The following is a 16,803-nucleotide window of genomic DNA, read 5'->3' as shown; positions in this document are numbered from 1 at the left end:
TGCCTTAAAGTTAAGCTTTCACATCTCAAAACTATACTAAAAATTTAAAGGAAACAATGAATGTGTACCCTCCAAACCTATCAAACCCCTACAAAATGGGGGACACTTAATGCTTGTTTGTTGGCATGTCAAATGAGGGAATTGTATTTTAATATCTCTTAGATCCTTTTATCTCTTAATTCTATGATCTATGACCTGTATCTAGAATCCTAGCTTCTGATGATGAACAAGTCACCATATCTCTCCAAATTTCAATTTCCCTTTTTGGATCACATTAAGAAAATGATTTGTAAATCTAAAAGCACCATATAAGTGACATATTATTGACGATTTCCACATGGGTTTTCCATTTCTTTCTGCAGCTCATTTTATAGATGAGGAAATTGAAGCAAGTAGGTTGAGTGATTTGCCCACAATCACACATTTTGTAAATGTCTTAAGCCAAATTTAAACTTAGAAAGGTGTCTTCCAGGCTCTAGCCTCAGCACTCTATCCATTGTTACCTAGCTACTCAGTAAGATAACTAGAGATAGTGTCATATGAAGATAGGTTAACAAAGATAAAAGGATGTTTAATTTGTAAAATTAAAAAAAAACAAAAAAACAAAAATAAAACTTGTAAGATTTATAAATGGGTGAAAGTTGCATAGAAATAAACTTCAGCTTTATTAAGATCCTCTAGGGACTAGGGCTTCCTACTGGAAGCCTTCACACAGAGACAGAATAACCACTTGTTGAATAAATTATAAAGAACATTCTTATTTAAATATAGATTGGAATCAATATCGTCTGAGGAACCTGTGTGATTCTTGGAGGTCAACCACTGGAATTATAAAGTTGATATGTAGATAGTAAGCAGTTAAAATAGGAATCATGATCTGGTAATTGAACTAATAGAGTAGTCTCTATTCTCAAATAGAGTATAAGAGGAAAGAAGGCAGTTTCTCAAGGAACTGACAGAGATATGATTGGCTCCACTTTCTATTTTTTTTTTTTTTTGCATGATGGCCCTTATTTCTCAAGCAGTCCAGAACCTAAGTGGCTATAGAATACATTTATTCACCATCTAGCAGTACTCTGGGCATAATTATTTTTGAATATTTATTGTTATTGAAGATGATAATATGATACTCATTTAAAATTCAATATCACTGGAGTTACATATAGAAAGACTATAGGATTATAGCTGGAAGAAATAATATACCATTCAAAAAACTATATTAAACTCTATTAAACCACTAAGGATACTAATGTACAATGAAATTAAGTTGTCTGGAAACACACTGATTACAAGTATGTGTACAAATATAATTTGAACTCAATTATTCTTGACTACTATCTAGTGCCTTGTCCATCTATTCTTTCATCTAGCCATTCTAAATCCTTTAAGAAAAATTTGGACTTCTATTTGAGACTTTGTAGAGGGAAATCTTATTTAGTTAAAGGTTGGACTGAATGAGCCTCTGAGGTTTATTCCTAGTATGAGGTGTGATAAGGCTAAAAAAAATTTAAACATTAACTTAGATGATAAAGGTTGGACTTGTGATTTCTTTGATACACAGAACTTATAAATGAGGAAATTATCTCTACCAATATAGGCCATGGAACAGTATGAGGATACTTTCTAGAATACTCACAGATGTGTGTGTGTATGTATGTGTGTGTATGTGTGTGTGTGTGTGTGTGTGTGTGTGTGTATATATATATAATATATATATATATGCTAAAATATACACCTAAACTCTCTATGTGTGTATTTTGTGTATATGCATGCAAATACATATATTTCTATACTATGTAAAATATCCAGTTGTTATAATATATTTATTTCATGCACCCAAAAATTTCTATAAAAATAAACTTATTATATTTTTGATTTTAGCTTTTCTTTACTATGTTTAAATTTAGCTATTTGACTTTCATGGTGGCTAAACACATTGAAAGGCATCTCAAAGCTGTTGGTCAGACACAGATATGTGGCCTTCACAGCTCTGTTAAACTTGACAATAAACCAGGGGCACAATTCATCCATATCATCTCTTTAAGTCTTCTGCAGAGTCAGCTGTCATTAAGAACATCATTTTTTTAATACAGAATGAAGGCCAAATGATTCTTGGATCAGCGCACCATGTAAATAACCACATGAATATATACTAAGGATAAAAATACACTTCCAGAATATTAAATAGCAACAACCAACATATTTTCTGAGGCACCAAGGGGGTAGGAGGAAATGACAGCTTTTGCTTACTTTTTGTGACTATAGAAAAATAAAGTAGTGTTAACATTCTAAAAGCTAGGATGATCCATTTCTATGAATTCTGAGGCTGCCTTATAGGCTATCACATATTCTCATAGCTCTCAAAGTTCTGAAATTTCACTTTACAATACATTATCATAAAATGCACTGACTTGAATAATCTAGTATTGCTTCAGTTACAGTTTTATGATGTGTATAATTTGCAGAAATATTGCTTGACAGTTATAGTTATAATCGCATGGCATTGTATTTGTGAGATTCTGACTGACTCACCATCAACTTCATGCCTCTGACGACTTCCTACTATTCCTTATAGAAAGTCCACACTATTGATAGGATTTTCACTTTGTTCTGGAGCCACATTGTGGGCATTTTAAAAATTCCAACAAAAAGTTTTATTTATGCCTTATTTTCTGATGCAGTCTTCTTCATTTCAACCCTTATCAATGGCCTTCACTTATATGAAGAATACAATATGAGAAAGCAATGTTTGGTAATGTATATAACCTTCTGCTTTCTTAGTGCATTACCTGTCTCCAGCAAAAGTAAGAAGGTCTATTTTCCTTATCCTTATTGAATAAAAAAACATCTGTATAATTCAACAATTTGTGACTTTCTTTGATTATTTTAAAATTTTTCATTATTAAAGTGATTATGCATATTAATCTTATTCTACTTATTTACTTTTGCATTATTTCATAGAAGGTTGTATTTTTCTCATATTACTTATTATCATATAGTAGTATTTCTTTGAACATTTTTTTCTTTGAATTATGGAAGCTTGTAAAATTCGGAAGGAACTTATGTCCAACAGTTTAAAATTCTGAGACACTTGGTTGGTCTTGGAAAACTGTAGTGGAGGTTTATACAACTTCTATGGAAGCTAGTTAAATCTCAAATGTATGTTTTGAAAGCAGTTGTGGAGTCAACTAGCTATAATCAAGTTTGAATACAAATGCTTAATCTCCAGTAGATTCTGGACCTAGTCTGAATTTCCTGGTTGAGTGGAATATTTTTAATGTACTCCTTTAAATAATATTGACATGTACTGCCTCACTAGCCAAATATTAAAGCAAGTACTAAAAGGGTTACTGGAATTTCCCCCAAAATTACTGCCTCTAGAGGACAAATTGATGGTCCTGGAACAACTTCTTTTCATTAGCTACTTCTGTTTATTAATCCCAGGATATGCCTTCTGCCAATATGTTTTTAAAATATTAGCTTAAATTAGCAAGAAAGATCCTTGGAGTGTGAATTGTATAGCTGTATGCAGAAACATGAACCATATTACAGAGGTTGAAAACTCTGTATATTGTACAAATTTCTTGAGTCATTTTTCCACATTACTACCCACTAGTTTAATGCTAACAATTAATAGATTTGTGCTTGTTCCCTGCTATGCAAAATGTGGACTTTTTAAAACCTAAAATTCTAAAAAAATTTATAAATATTATCATCTTCAAAATACATAGCTATAATATGGGATAATTAAGTTCTTTAAAAAAGAATAAATGAGTTATTAGAATTTAATTTTGGAAAAATTGTAAATATTAAATATACTTTTTGAAATGTGACAAGGCAATCTTAGGAAGATAATATGTTAAGCTTCTTTTTCAAAAATTTACTAAATAGTTGCATATGCATACATTTATCAATATAGTTTTGCATTGACTCAAATGTCAAAAAAATATTCTTGCCCCAAGACAATAAGAGCCAATAGCACCAATTATAGGAAATGATCAGTTCAAGACTGAGAACGAGGTGGTGGTGGGGAGGATATGACTAAAAAGAAAATTGCAGCTATAGGATCATGCGGAACTTGAATGGAAGAGAGTGATTAGAGCCTACTGTAAGGACAGAAAATAAATTAGGAAGAATGAAGTAGAAAAAGATATGGATCAACAAGAGATTGTGAGCAGGAAATAGTTCTTAGTTGAAAATCACAAGACTGGCACAATTACAGAAAGGTGTTAGATAAGTCCTATATATTAAGGATAGAGCAGTGACTGAATTGGAGGCAACTGTCCTTGCTCTATTTTTTCATGTTGGTATATTAAAAGATGCAAATGAAAGAAACTCTGACTTCTACTAGCTTTAGTCAATTGTTTGAGCCTTAGTCTCCTGGATCAATATAATCTCAGCAATAATTCCAATGCCTTAAATAAAACAAACAAAAAAACAAAACTAGTCTAGCCTATGTGAGAAAAGATCATAGCAAAAGCCTGTTCAGGCTACATGTTATAGCTCCAGAATGAATTGCTACTACCACACATGTCACCTGGTCATGACAGAAATTATTCTAGTATCCTCCTCTACTCTCAGGAGCTTAAACCTCACCTGGATGAATGAAGCTAAACTTTGATAGACAATAGCTTTTTTAAAGGAAAGGGAGGGTAGAAGTCCAAAGAAAAATAATCCAAGATAATAGAGCAAAGGGAAGGGAAAGTCACCTAGGAAGACTAGGAATCTAGAAGCAAATGAACTCAAAAGGCAGAACAAGTTGCAAGACTGTAAACTTTAACAGCACCATGTAATAGTGATATGAAACACTTGACAAAATGGATGGAGACATTCATCGTGAACAAAACTGATGAATGGATACTCTATTATCCTTTGCTTCACTGTAATTCTTCCCTTTTCTGGAAAGGTAGATGAAATTCCATCTTAATATTTGTTTCTTAGGGTTTGTTTTGATTTCTGTTTCATTGTTCTTTAGGATCAAGTAGTCATTGCACTGCTGTGTGAGGCTGAGGATGCAGGAATTAAAAAGAATTTGAGGTAGAAATTCAGTCATATTAATTTTCTTTTATCTTCTCAGAGTGATTTTGAAAGGAAAATGTCCACCTTTATTTCATACACATCCTAAATATAATTACCTGTAAATATCTTGGATTTCTAAGCAGAATATAATCTCTTTAAGGACAGATGGAATTGTTTCACTTTTTATATTTGTATCCCTAGTGTCTAACATACTGACTGTATCTTTGTTACAATGTCATTTAAATTTTTGCATAAGTAATTAGTGAGTGTGGCAGTGTGGTATATAATTCTCACCCCCCCCCCCCATTATCCCAGCTAATGGGTGTAGATATCAGGGCCATATTTTTTCCCTAGAAATAATTCATTTGCTCTAGTACATACTTACGTAATCTGTAATCCTACTGATCTGATAATGCCCTCCAGTGATTTGGAGCAATATATGTATGTACCTTTCTATCCTATAAGACCCATGTCAATGTTATTTCATGATTTCAGTAGAAGAAGGTTTCATAATGTATTAGGGAGCTTTGTTACTTTCTTCTGATCCTTTGGAACAATAGTGAATAACTCTAGCTCATTTCTTACCTTTACCACATGACCAGTCTGGTCTCTCTTCTTTTACACTTCCTTGTCATTTTAAAAAAGGTTTCTTCATATTTATTGTTTATATGCCCTGTTGTGAAATTTTTTTCTTCTTCATTGATATTATATATGTTGTTTTAGTGACATTCAACAATGTTGATAGAATGTGGAATTAAATTAATAGGTTTTTGAGTGTACATGAATTTTTGGATCATTGATGGAGTTCTGTAATTTCACAAAGTCTGTTTAGACTATGATTATCTATCTGATTTGTATATCCCTGATTATCATACTAATAGAAAGGTTGTAAGAGTGTTTCAACCAAATGTCATATTCTGGGCAATTCTTCTTTCACTTTCTCTATCCTGTAAAGATGGTCAGACCAAAATCTGAGTGGTTGTAAATTTTTTTTCTCCACAAATTTTTGTAATTTTTCAGGTCTTTATGCTACCCACTACAATCATCAACAAATAGCAACATCAGTTCATGTTTACTTTATCATCCAGAGAGAAATACTTTTCAACTGGGAATCTGTTGGATTCCTTCCATCACAGTGGTGAAAACCTTTAGCAAGTCTACCTCTCCTTGCTTTTCACTTTGGCTAATATTTATCATGAAATGAGTCTTGAACAAGAATGTTTCTATTCTGACTTTAAAAAAATCTGTAAATATGGATGGAAAGTATTTTGTTGGAAAGAAGTCTTTAAGGAAGCATTTGCTCTACTGAGTAATATACTTTTCAATAATAAGCAAAGCTTAAATGTAAAGATGTATTTGTATCTTTAAGTTAACTTTAAAATGTTAAAGATGGGGTACATTGGTGATTACATTTGAAAGTCTACCTTTTTCTTTATTAATAAAAGTTTTCTTTTATTCATGAATAGACTGACTTTCATAAAGATCTTATATAAATGGGAAAAAATCCATACATTGTTAGCTGCTGATTTTTCCCCCTCACCTTCCTACAGAACAAAACTGTAACTTTAACAGCAAAATATAATAGCAATATGAAACATCCAAAATGACTGTGACATTCATGATGCTGAGAACAAAACTGGTGAATGGACACTCACTTGTCTTTTGCTTCACTGTGATTTTTGCCTTAAGGACAGATAGGAATTGTGTTACTTTTTGTATTTGTTTCCTCATGGTGGCTGTATCTTTGCTACAATTTCATTTAAAAAAATTATCATAAGTGAGTGTGCTATATAGTTCTCATTTTATTCTCCTCACTATCACAGCTGACTGATTAAATACAAGGCATGAGGTTTTTTTCTCTGTTTTTGATCTTTCCCTCTTGTTCTGTTAATACACTAAATAATAGTGCCTCATTCAACTATGTCACTTCTATATGACTTTGATTCATTCTGTTTTCTTTCCAAAAAACATAGTATTACTGTTTGTTTGATGAACTGAAGGCTTCCTTGACATCCACAATTGTAAATGTATTTTGCCATTGCTTATTAGCAGAATGTTATGTGGTATTCTTTTAAAGCAATAAATCTTAAGAATTTTCAATTTACAGATACATATTCTTTTAGAATATTAAGGAAATTTAGAAATCCTCATGTTATATAAGAAAATGTTTTTAGATGTCCACACCCTAGTAAAGTTGGTTTAAATAGTTATTAATGCATTTATGCTATTACGAAGAACCTATATACCCTATCAGAAATCCTACAATTAAAAACTTATTTTTGCTACATATTTTTTGCTACACATTTTTGCTACAAAGGAGAAAAATAACCAAAACTGACCTTCTTTGAAGTGGAAAAATTCACAGATTAAACTAATTATTTTGGGGGGGAATCAATGATTTTGGAGTGAATTTCTCTTCTCTTTGTGCATGTTTGTGATTTGTTTGATATATTCTTTTTTAATTTGTTTATTGAAAACAAATACAAAATAAGAAAAAAAACAAAATAGAAAAAGAAAGACAAAAAAGAGGAAAAACATTGCCATGTGCCCATTAGAACATCAGTGAGGATTCAAAGTATGTAACAATAAATTTCTATTTCAAGAAAATATATATATATATAATAATAGAAAACATTATAGTCATGTCTATCCATCTTTTCTTTGCTTCCTTGTGAGTTATTCTTTTGTTATCTTCTATGTCCTTTATACTTTATTCTTTTTTTCTCTTTTCTTTCCCCTTCTACCTTCCCCAAGCAGCCTACAGTTGAGCATTGCTATATTTAGTTATACATACACCTACATACACAGTCATATATATCTATGTACACATATACATACATCTATATACATACTTTTACACATATACATAATACGTACTCAAATATATGAACATATGCATATACACATATATAGACAAGCATCTGAAAAAATATTAATCTCACTGACATATAATGTAAATCTCTTTCTTGATTGAATCTTTAAGTTTGATTTTGTCTGAGATCAATTATTACTAGCCCTACTTTTTTTTTTAATATATCCTATTCTTGATCCCTTGTGGTGGTTCATTCATATATATATAATAAACTATGAAACTCAAAATTGAGCTTAGTATTATACATAAAGTCTAACAGGGCAGAAACTAGGGAAACTATGACTTTTATTTCTGAAGGGTATGCACCTGAATAAAGCCCAACTCATGATATATATATATATATATATATATATATATATATATATAATTTCCTATATATTCCTGCTAACTCTTCTTTTTTGGTTCTACTCCTTAACTTGCCCTACAATTACTTAACTTCCCCCCCACCCATGGATCTCTCCTTTATCTTCTCCTTCCAAATTCTCCCTCCCACTTTATCCCATTCTCTCTAATCTGCATATTTTGTTCTACTGCTATAAATCTACATACCCTTCTTTACCTCACCTAATCCTGTTCTCTCCCCACTAATACCTTTTTAAATTTTGGAGAGTGCCATCCTTTTCTCAGTATATTTATAAATATGCATATATATATATATGTTTGTATACACACATACACATATGTATACACACATATACTTATACACATGTATATATAAACACACATATATGTATATAAATATTGTTCCCTATTTAACCCATTCTAGATATAAGTAGATTGTCAGAACTACCAGTCCTCTTCTTCTATCTAATGCTTCTGTGCTGCTGCTTCCTCTGTATCATTCATATAATAATATTACTATTTTTACTTTTTCCTAGATGGTTTTGCTTTTTAGAATCAGATTATATTCAGCTCTCACCCATTCTTTCTTTTGGAGTACCCAGTCTCTGATGTCAGTGTTAGATATGGGTTTACATTTTCATGAATTAAACATAAATACTTTGTTTTTGTTGAACAATAAAATCTTGTTATTGATTTTATTGATGGAATAAAGTCAGCCTTTGATGTTGGCTGTTGGGTGTGATATGTTAAATTTTCTATTGAATTCGGGTTTAAAACAAATTCTTGAAAATCTATGAATTTATTCAATGCCCATTTGTCCATTGAATGTCAATATTATGCTTAGTATTGCTGAATGTAGCATTTTTGGCTACAGGCCTAGTTCTTTGGATTATTATTATGTAACATTCAGGATCAGTGGTCTTTTATTGTAGCTGCTGATAAATCATGTACAATACTATTTGTATCTCTAGCCTATTTGCATTTTGTTGTTATTATTATTTTATTTCTTGCAAAATGTTCTCTTTGATCCGAGGTCTCTTAAAATTTAGCAATACCATTCCTATGTATTTTTCTGTAGGATCTCTTGAAGTAGTGGATTCTTCCATGTCTACCTTCCTTTCACATTCTATTGCTTCAGAACAATTTTCTTTGATTATTTCTCGTATTATTGTTTTAAGGTTCTTTTTTTGGTCACAACTTTCAGGTAGTTTATTCTTAGGTTTCTGTTTCTTGATCTGTCTTCCAAATCTTTTGTTTTTCTTATAAGATACCTCATATGCTCTTCTATTTTTTTCTTTCTTAATACTTTGTTTTGTTATTTCTTGGTCTTGTATAGTTTCACTGGCTTCCCCTTGCTCAACTCTAATTTTCAAATAATTATCTTTTTCCTTAAAACTCTGAATCTCCTTTTCTAGTTGGTTTGCTTACTTTTCATAATTTTTTTCTCAATCACTCTCATTTGATTTTGAAGTCTTTTTTGAATTCTTCTATAAATTCTTTCTGGGCAGGTAACCATTGAATGTTACTTTTTGGCAAGAGAGAATTTTAAAAATTTCACTGTCCTCCTTTGAAAATGACCCAGTTCTACCCCATTTTAATAGTAAGATTATATTGGTGTGTTCTTTCTCCTTTGCCTACTCATTTTTTTTCTTTTAATGATCACTTAATACTGTAGTCATCTGTAGTCCTGTGGTTAGTTCTATGGTAGGGGAGGATCGTGCCTCTGCTTTATTTCAATTTTCCCCTCTGGTCTTGATGTGGTCTAGCCCTTAGGAAGGAAGTAGTAATAATCCCAAGTCCACTTGGCTTTGGTAGTAATGCAGTTAAGAATGATGTATTTCTTCCCTTAGGTTATGCTGTCCTAGGTTATTCTATATGCCTGGGATGCTGAGCCCTAAAAGATTGCTGGGTGCCAGATAGTAGCCTATTGGTAAGTGATAATGAGGCTCCTGAGACTAATGAACAATAATAATGAAGTGCTTAAAGTTAACATAGATACAGGACAAAACTGAGGGTTCACCACTTGACATAGTGATGTTTCAGGCTTAAAAATACACCTTTGGAAGTTTCCTCCCTATCCCCACCCCAAACCCTCTCATCCCATAAACTCTATCCATGGAATTATGGGTACTGCATCTGTACACAAATTCAGAACTAAACCATTCCTCAACTCTGTCTTTAAATTATAAAATAAGCATATTAATGACTTGATGCATTTGGTTTCCTTTACTTTTCCCTATAAATTTACCTTCTTGCTCTTGCCTCTTTGCTAACATCTTTTGGAACTTAGCCCACTATTAGTACCATAAGCAATACTTTGACCCTTAACATGGAAAAAAAATGAGATTATGAATTCTTTCATCAAACCTTGCACCATACAAATCTGGGTACTTCAACATTTTGGGGTTGTCTTAAACCCCATCAGCCTGAAACTCAAAACCAAGAACTCTATTCTTCTATAAGTGTATGCAGCCAGCAGCTTCCATGTGCCACTTCTGCATAAATTGGATATGCTAGTTCCTTCTTACCCAGGACTATGTCTAAGCATCACAACTGGACTTGGTTTTCCTAATCATCCAAGGTTCCCTCAGTCTTTCCAGACTCAGACCCCATTCCCCACTCCCCATGCTATGGGGAAAATGAAAGTTCCTGTGGTTGGACACAGGTTACCTCAGAACCCATATAGTTCTAGTAATCCTCCCTTTTTCTTTCTGATTCTCCTCATTTGCTAGCCTGGAGGTATTTACCCTTTCCTTGGGCTAATCTTTGGTTTTTGGAGTCTCTCTTCAAATTATCTTGGTTTGTCCCACGAAGATCCCTATTCTTTCCCAAATCTTATTTATTTTTCACCACCTATAGTCACCTGATGAGCAATTTTGATTTGTTTTTAGAGGAAATCTAGAGTGCTAGGAATTTTCTGACCTATTCTGACATATTCTAAGAATCCTTCCCATTGATATATATATATATATATATATATATATATATATACATATAAATATACATCAATGAGGATTACATATATTATACATATACATATAAACTATATTATATTTATATTTAAGAGCAAAGTTAATCTATAATCTATTTTTTCACCACTGTGATCCTAGGACAATGATCAATGATTGGATGAAACAATAAATCATAGACACAATTGATAATTTCACCCAAGAGAATAACAACAATGAGATGTCATACCAAACTATGTAGGATGCAGCCAAAGTGATAAGGGGAAATTTTATATATCTAGAGGCCTACTTGCATAAAATAGAGAAAGAAAAAAATCAATGAATTAGGCTTGCAACTAAAAAAGCTAGAAAAAAGAGCAAATTAAAAACTTCCAATCAAACACTAAACTTGAAATTCTAAAAATAAAAGAAGAGATTAATAAAATTGAAATAAGAAAAAGGTATTAAATTAATAAATAAAACTAAGAGTTGGTTCTGTAAAAAAAAAAAAAAAAACAAAAAAAAACAAAAAAAAAAAAAAACAATGAAATAAATAAACCCTTGGTAAATTTCATTAGAAAAAGGAAAGAGGAAAATAAAATTGTTAGTCTTAAAAGTGAAAAGGGAGAACTTGTCACTAATGAAGAGGAAATTAGAGCAATATTTAGGAATTACTTTGCCCAATTTTATGCTAATAAATCTGATAACTTAAATGAAATGAATACCTTCAAAAATATAGCTTGCCCAGATTAACAGAGGGAGATATAAATTGGCTAACCAGTCCCATTTTAGAAAAAGCAATAAAAAAAGCTATTAATCAACTCCCTAAGAAAAAATCCCCAGGACCAGATGGATTTACCTGTGAATTCTACCAAATATTTAAAGAACAATTACCTCCAATGCTATATAAACTATTTGAAAAAATAGGGATTGAGGGAGTCTTACCAAATTCCTTTTATGACATTGTACTGATGCCTAAACCAGATAGGCTGAAAACAGAGAAAGAAAATTATAGACCAATCTCCCTAATGAATATTGATACAAAAATCTTAAATAAAATACTAGCAAAAAGATTACAGAAAATCATCTCCAGGATAATAAACCATAAGCAAGTATGATTTATTCCAGGAATGCAGGGCTGATTCAATATTAGGAAAACTATTAACATAATTGAGTATATCAATAACCAAATTAACAAAAACCATATGATCATCTCAATAGTTGCACAAAGAGCATTTGATAAAATTGAACACTCATTCCTATTAAAAACACTAGAGAGTACATGAATAAATAGAGTTTTCCTTAAAATAGTCAGTAGCATATATTTAAAACCGTGAGTAAGCATCATATGCAATGGGGAAAAACTGGAACCTTTCCCAGTAAGATCTGGAGTGAAGCAGGGTTGCCCACTATTACCATTACTATTAAATATTGTATTAAAATGCTAATTTCAGCAATAAAAGTTGAAAAAGAGATTAAAGGAATTAGAGTAGGTAATGAGAAAACCAAATTATCACTCTTTGCTGATGATATGATGGTATACTTAGAGAACCCAAGAGATTCTACTAAAAAGGTATTAGAAACAATCCACACCTTTAGCAAAGTTGCAGGATACAAAATAAACCCACATAAGTCATCAGCATTCTTATATATCACTAACAAAATCCAACAGTTAGAGTTACAAAGAGAAATTCCATTTAAAGTAACTACCAATAGTATAAAATATTTAGGAATCTATCTGCCAAGGGAAAATCAGGAACTGTTAAAATCCTTACAAAGTGTTAAGTAATTAGAATTGATAGAGACAATAATTATCTAATTTAGCATGGTTCAGTATGGTTGATCTGATCCTACAAGGAGATGTTATGGGCCAGAACTTAAAACAAGATACTAAGTGGAATTGAGGAGACAGTGTTTAAATCTAGTTTAGAATTGATGTAATCCTACAACAAATAATGGTTTCCCAATGATATAATGATTGTACAGCATATAAGCAAGAAGCTCTTAGGGCCAGGGACAGAAGCCCACTCTCAGAGATGGAGACAGATTCATTCCATATTCCACCTTTGTGCTGGCTGGAGACATTGGGAGGGAGCTAGGGGCTGAAACTCAAGCTTTTGAAGGACACAATAAAGGAATGGATTTTAACTCCTGGCTGCATTTGAAGTGATTATTACTTGGAACTGAAACTAAGGCTGCACCTGCTCCCAGAGGATCATCATATGTTATATAAAAGAAAAGAACACCACAAGGCAAAACTGCAAAACACTTTCTACATAAACTAACTAATTGGAAAAATATTAAATGCTCTTGGATAGGATGAGCAAATATAATAAAGATGACAATATTATCTAAATTAATCTATTTATTTAGCGCCATACCAATAAGACTCCCAAAAAACTATTTTAATGACCTAGAAAAAATAACAACAAAGTTCATATGGAAAAACAAAAAGTCAAGAATTTCAAGGGAATTAAGGAAAAAAAAATCAAATGAAGTTGCCTAGCTGTACCAGATCTAAAATTATATTACAAAGCAGCAGTTACCAAAACCATTTGGTATTGGCTAAGAAATAGACTAGTTGTTCAGTGGAATAGATTAGGTTCAAAGGACAAAATAGTCAATAACTTTAATAAACTAGTGTTTGACAAACCCAAAGACCCCAGCTTTTGGGATAAGAATTCACTATTTGACAAAAATTTCAAGGAAAATTGGAAATTAGTATGGCAGAAACTAGGCATTGACCCACACTTAACACTGTACATCAAGATAAGGTCAAAATGAGTTCATGACCTGGGCATAAAGAATGAGATTATAAATAAATTAGAAGAACATAGGATAGTTTAGCTCTCAGACCTGTGCAAGAGGAAGGAATTTATGCCCAAAGAAGAAGCAGAGATCATTATTGATCACAAAATAGAAAAATTTGATTATTTCAAATTGAAAGTTTTTGTACAAACAAAACTAATGCAGATAAGATTAGAAGGGAAGTAATAAACTGGGAAAACATTTTGACAGTCAAAAGGTCTGATAAAGGCCTCATTTCCAAAATACATAGAGAATTGATTCTAATTTATAAGAAATCAAGCCATTCTCCAATTGATAAATGGTCAAAGGATATGAACAGACAATTCTCAGAAGAAATTTAAACTATTTGTAGCCATATGAAAAGATGGTCTAAGTCATTATTAATCAGAGAAATGCAAATTAAGACAACTCTGAGATATCACTACATACTTGTCAGATTGACTAGAATGACAGGAAAAGATAATGGTGAATGTTGGAAGGAATGTGGGAAAACTGGGACATTGGTGCATTGTCTTTTTTTTTTTTAATTTTATTTTTTTTTATTTAATAGCCTTTTATTTACAGGACATATACATGGGTAACTTTACAGCATTAACAATTGCCAAACCTCTTGTTCCAATTTTTCACCTCTTACCCCCTCACCCCCTCCCCTAGATGACCAGTAGATGTTAAATATATTAAAATATAAATTAGATACACAATAAGTATACATGAGCAAAACGTTATTTTGCTGTACAAAAAGAATCAGACTCTGAAATATTGTACAATTAGCTTGTGAAGGAAATCAAAAATGCAGGTGGGCATAAATATAGGGATTGGGAATTCAATGTAATGGTTTTTAGTCATCTCCCAGAGTTCTTTTTCTGGGCATAGAGTTCAGTTCATTACTGCTCCATTAGAAATGATTTGGTTGATCTCGTTGCTGAGGATGGCCTGGTCCATCAGAACTGGTCATCATATAGTATTGTTGTTGAAGTATATAATGATCTCCTGGTCCTGCTCATTTCACTCAGCATCAGTTCGTGTAAGTCTCTCCAGGCCTTTCTGAAATTATCCTGTTGGTCATTTCTTACAGAACAGTAATATTCCATAATATTCATATACCACAATTTATTCAGCCATTCTCCAACTGATGGACATCCATTCAGTTTCCAGTTTCTAGCCACTACAAAAAGGGCTGCCACAAACATTCGTGCACATACAGGTCCCTTTCCCTTCTTTATAATCTCTTTGGGATATAATCCCAGTAGTAACACTGCTGGATCAAAGGGTATGCACAGTTTGATAACTTTTTGAGCATAGTTCCAAACTACTCTCCAAAATGGTTGGATTCGTTCACAACTCCACCAACAATGCATCACATTGGTGCATTGTTGGTGGAGTTGTGAATGGATCCAACCATTGTGGAGAGCAATTAGCAAGTATACTCAAAAAGTTATCAAACTGTGCATACCCTTTGATCCAGAAGTGTTACTACTGGGTTCATATCACAAAGAGATATTAAGGAAGGGAAAGGGACCTGTATGTGCAAAAATGTTTGTGGCAACTCTTTTCTTAATGACTAGAAACTGGAAGTTGTATGGATGCCCATGAATTGGAGAATCACAGAGTAAATTATGGTATATGCATGTTGTGGAATATTATTGTTCTGTAAGACATGACTAGCAGGATGAATACAGAGAGGCTTGGAGAGACTTACATGAACTGATGCTAAGTGAAATGACCAGAACCAGGAGATCATTATACATTTCAACAACAATACTATATGAGGATCAATTCTGATGGAAGTGGCTATCTTAGGCAATGAGGGGATCTAATTCAATTCTAATTTATCAGTGATGAATAGAACCAGCTAAACCCAGCAAAAGAACACTGGGAAATAAGTGTGGACCACAATATAGCATTTACACTCTTTCTGGTGTTGTTTGCATTTTTGTTTTTCTTCCCAGATTATTTTTACCTTTTGAAATATTTTTATTGTGCAACAAGAGAACTGTATGAATATGCACACATATATTGTACTTAAGATAGACTTTAACATATTTAACATGTATGAGACTGCCTACCATTTAGAGGAGGGGGTGGAGGGAAGGAAGGGAAAAGTTGGAACAGAAGTGTTTGCAAGCATCAATGTTGAAAAATCATCCATGCATATGTTCTGTCAATAAAAAGCTATAATAATAATAGAAAAGAAACTTCCCCGTTTCTCTTGATTCTACTTTGTATGGGCAAAAACAACAAATAAAATCCCTTCTTTACAGGGTAGACCTTTGAGTACTTGAAAATAGTTTTCAGTTCACCTTTGCCTCTTCTCTTTAGTTGAATATACTGTGGATGTGGTCTAAGACAAAGAAAAATACACAACCTCTTGTTCTAAGTATTATGATTTTATTAAAAAAATATAAATGTGCAATACACTATAGATATGCATGTAATTGAATGTGCATTGCCTGACATTGAGCTTACAGTCAACCCATTTTTAATTTTTTTTCAAAATAGTATTTTTTTCTTATGTAGTTCATGCTTTTCAAAATAATTTAAGATTTTGTATTTAACCTTACTGAATTTCATCTTGTTAATTTTGTTTCATTTTTATCCTCTGTCAAGACACTATTGCATTCTAATTTTGTCATCAAATTAATTGATTATCATTTCTTAATTCATATCATATGTACAGCTGACAAGAATGGTCCTTATCAACTAATTCTATTAACATTATATCTATATCTGGAAGAAGACACGACTAAAATCTGGTAAAATGTAATGCCTTATTGTACTGCTCTTTCTGTCTTAATGCATTGCAAAATATTTTTG

Source organism: Sarcophilus harrisii, chromosome 5 (genome assembly GCF_902635505.1).
Source record: "Sarcophilus harrisii chromosome 5, mSarHar1.11, whole genome shotgun sequence".
NCBI classification, from domain to species: Eukaryota; Metazoa; Chordata; class Mammalia; order Dasyuromorphia; family Dasyuridae; genus Sarcophilus; species Sarcophilus harrisii.
Note: the sequence above shows the minus strand (reverse complement) of the source record.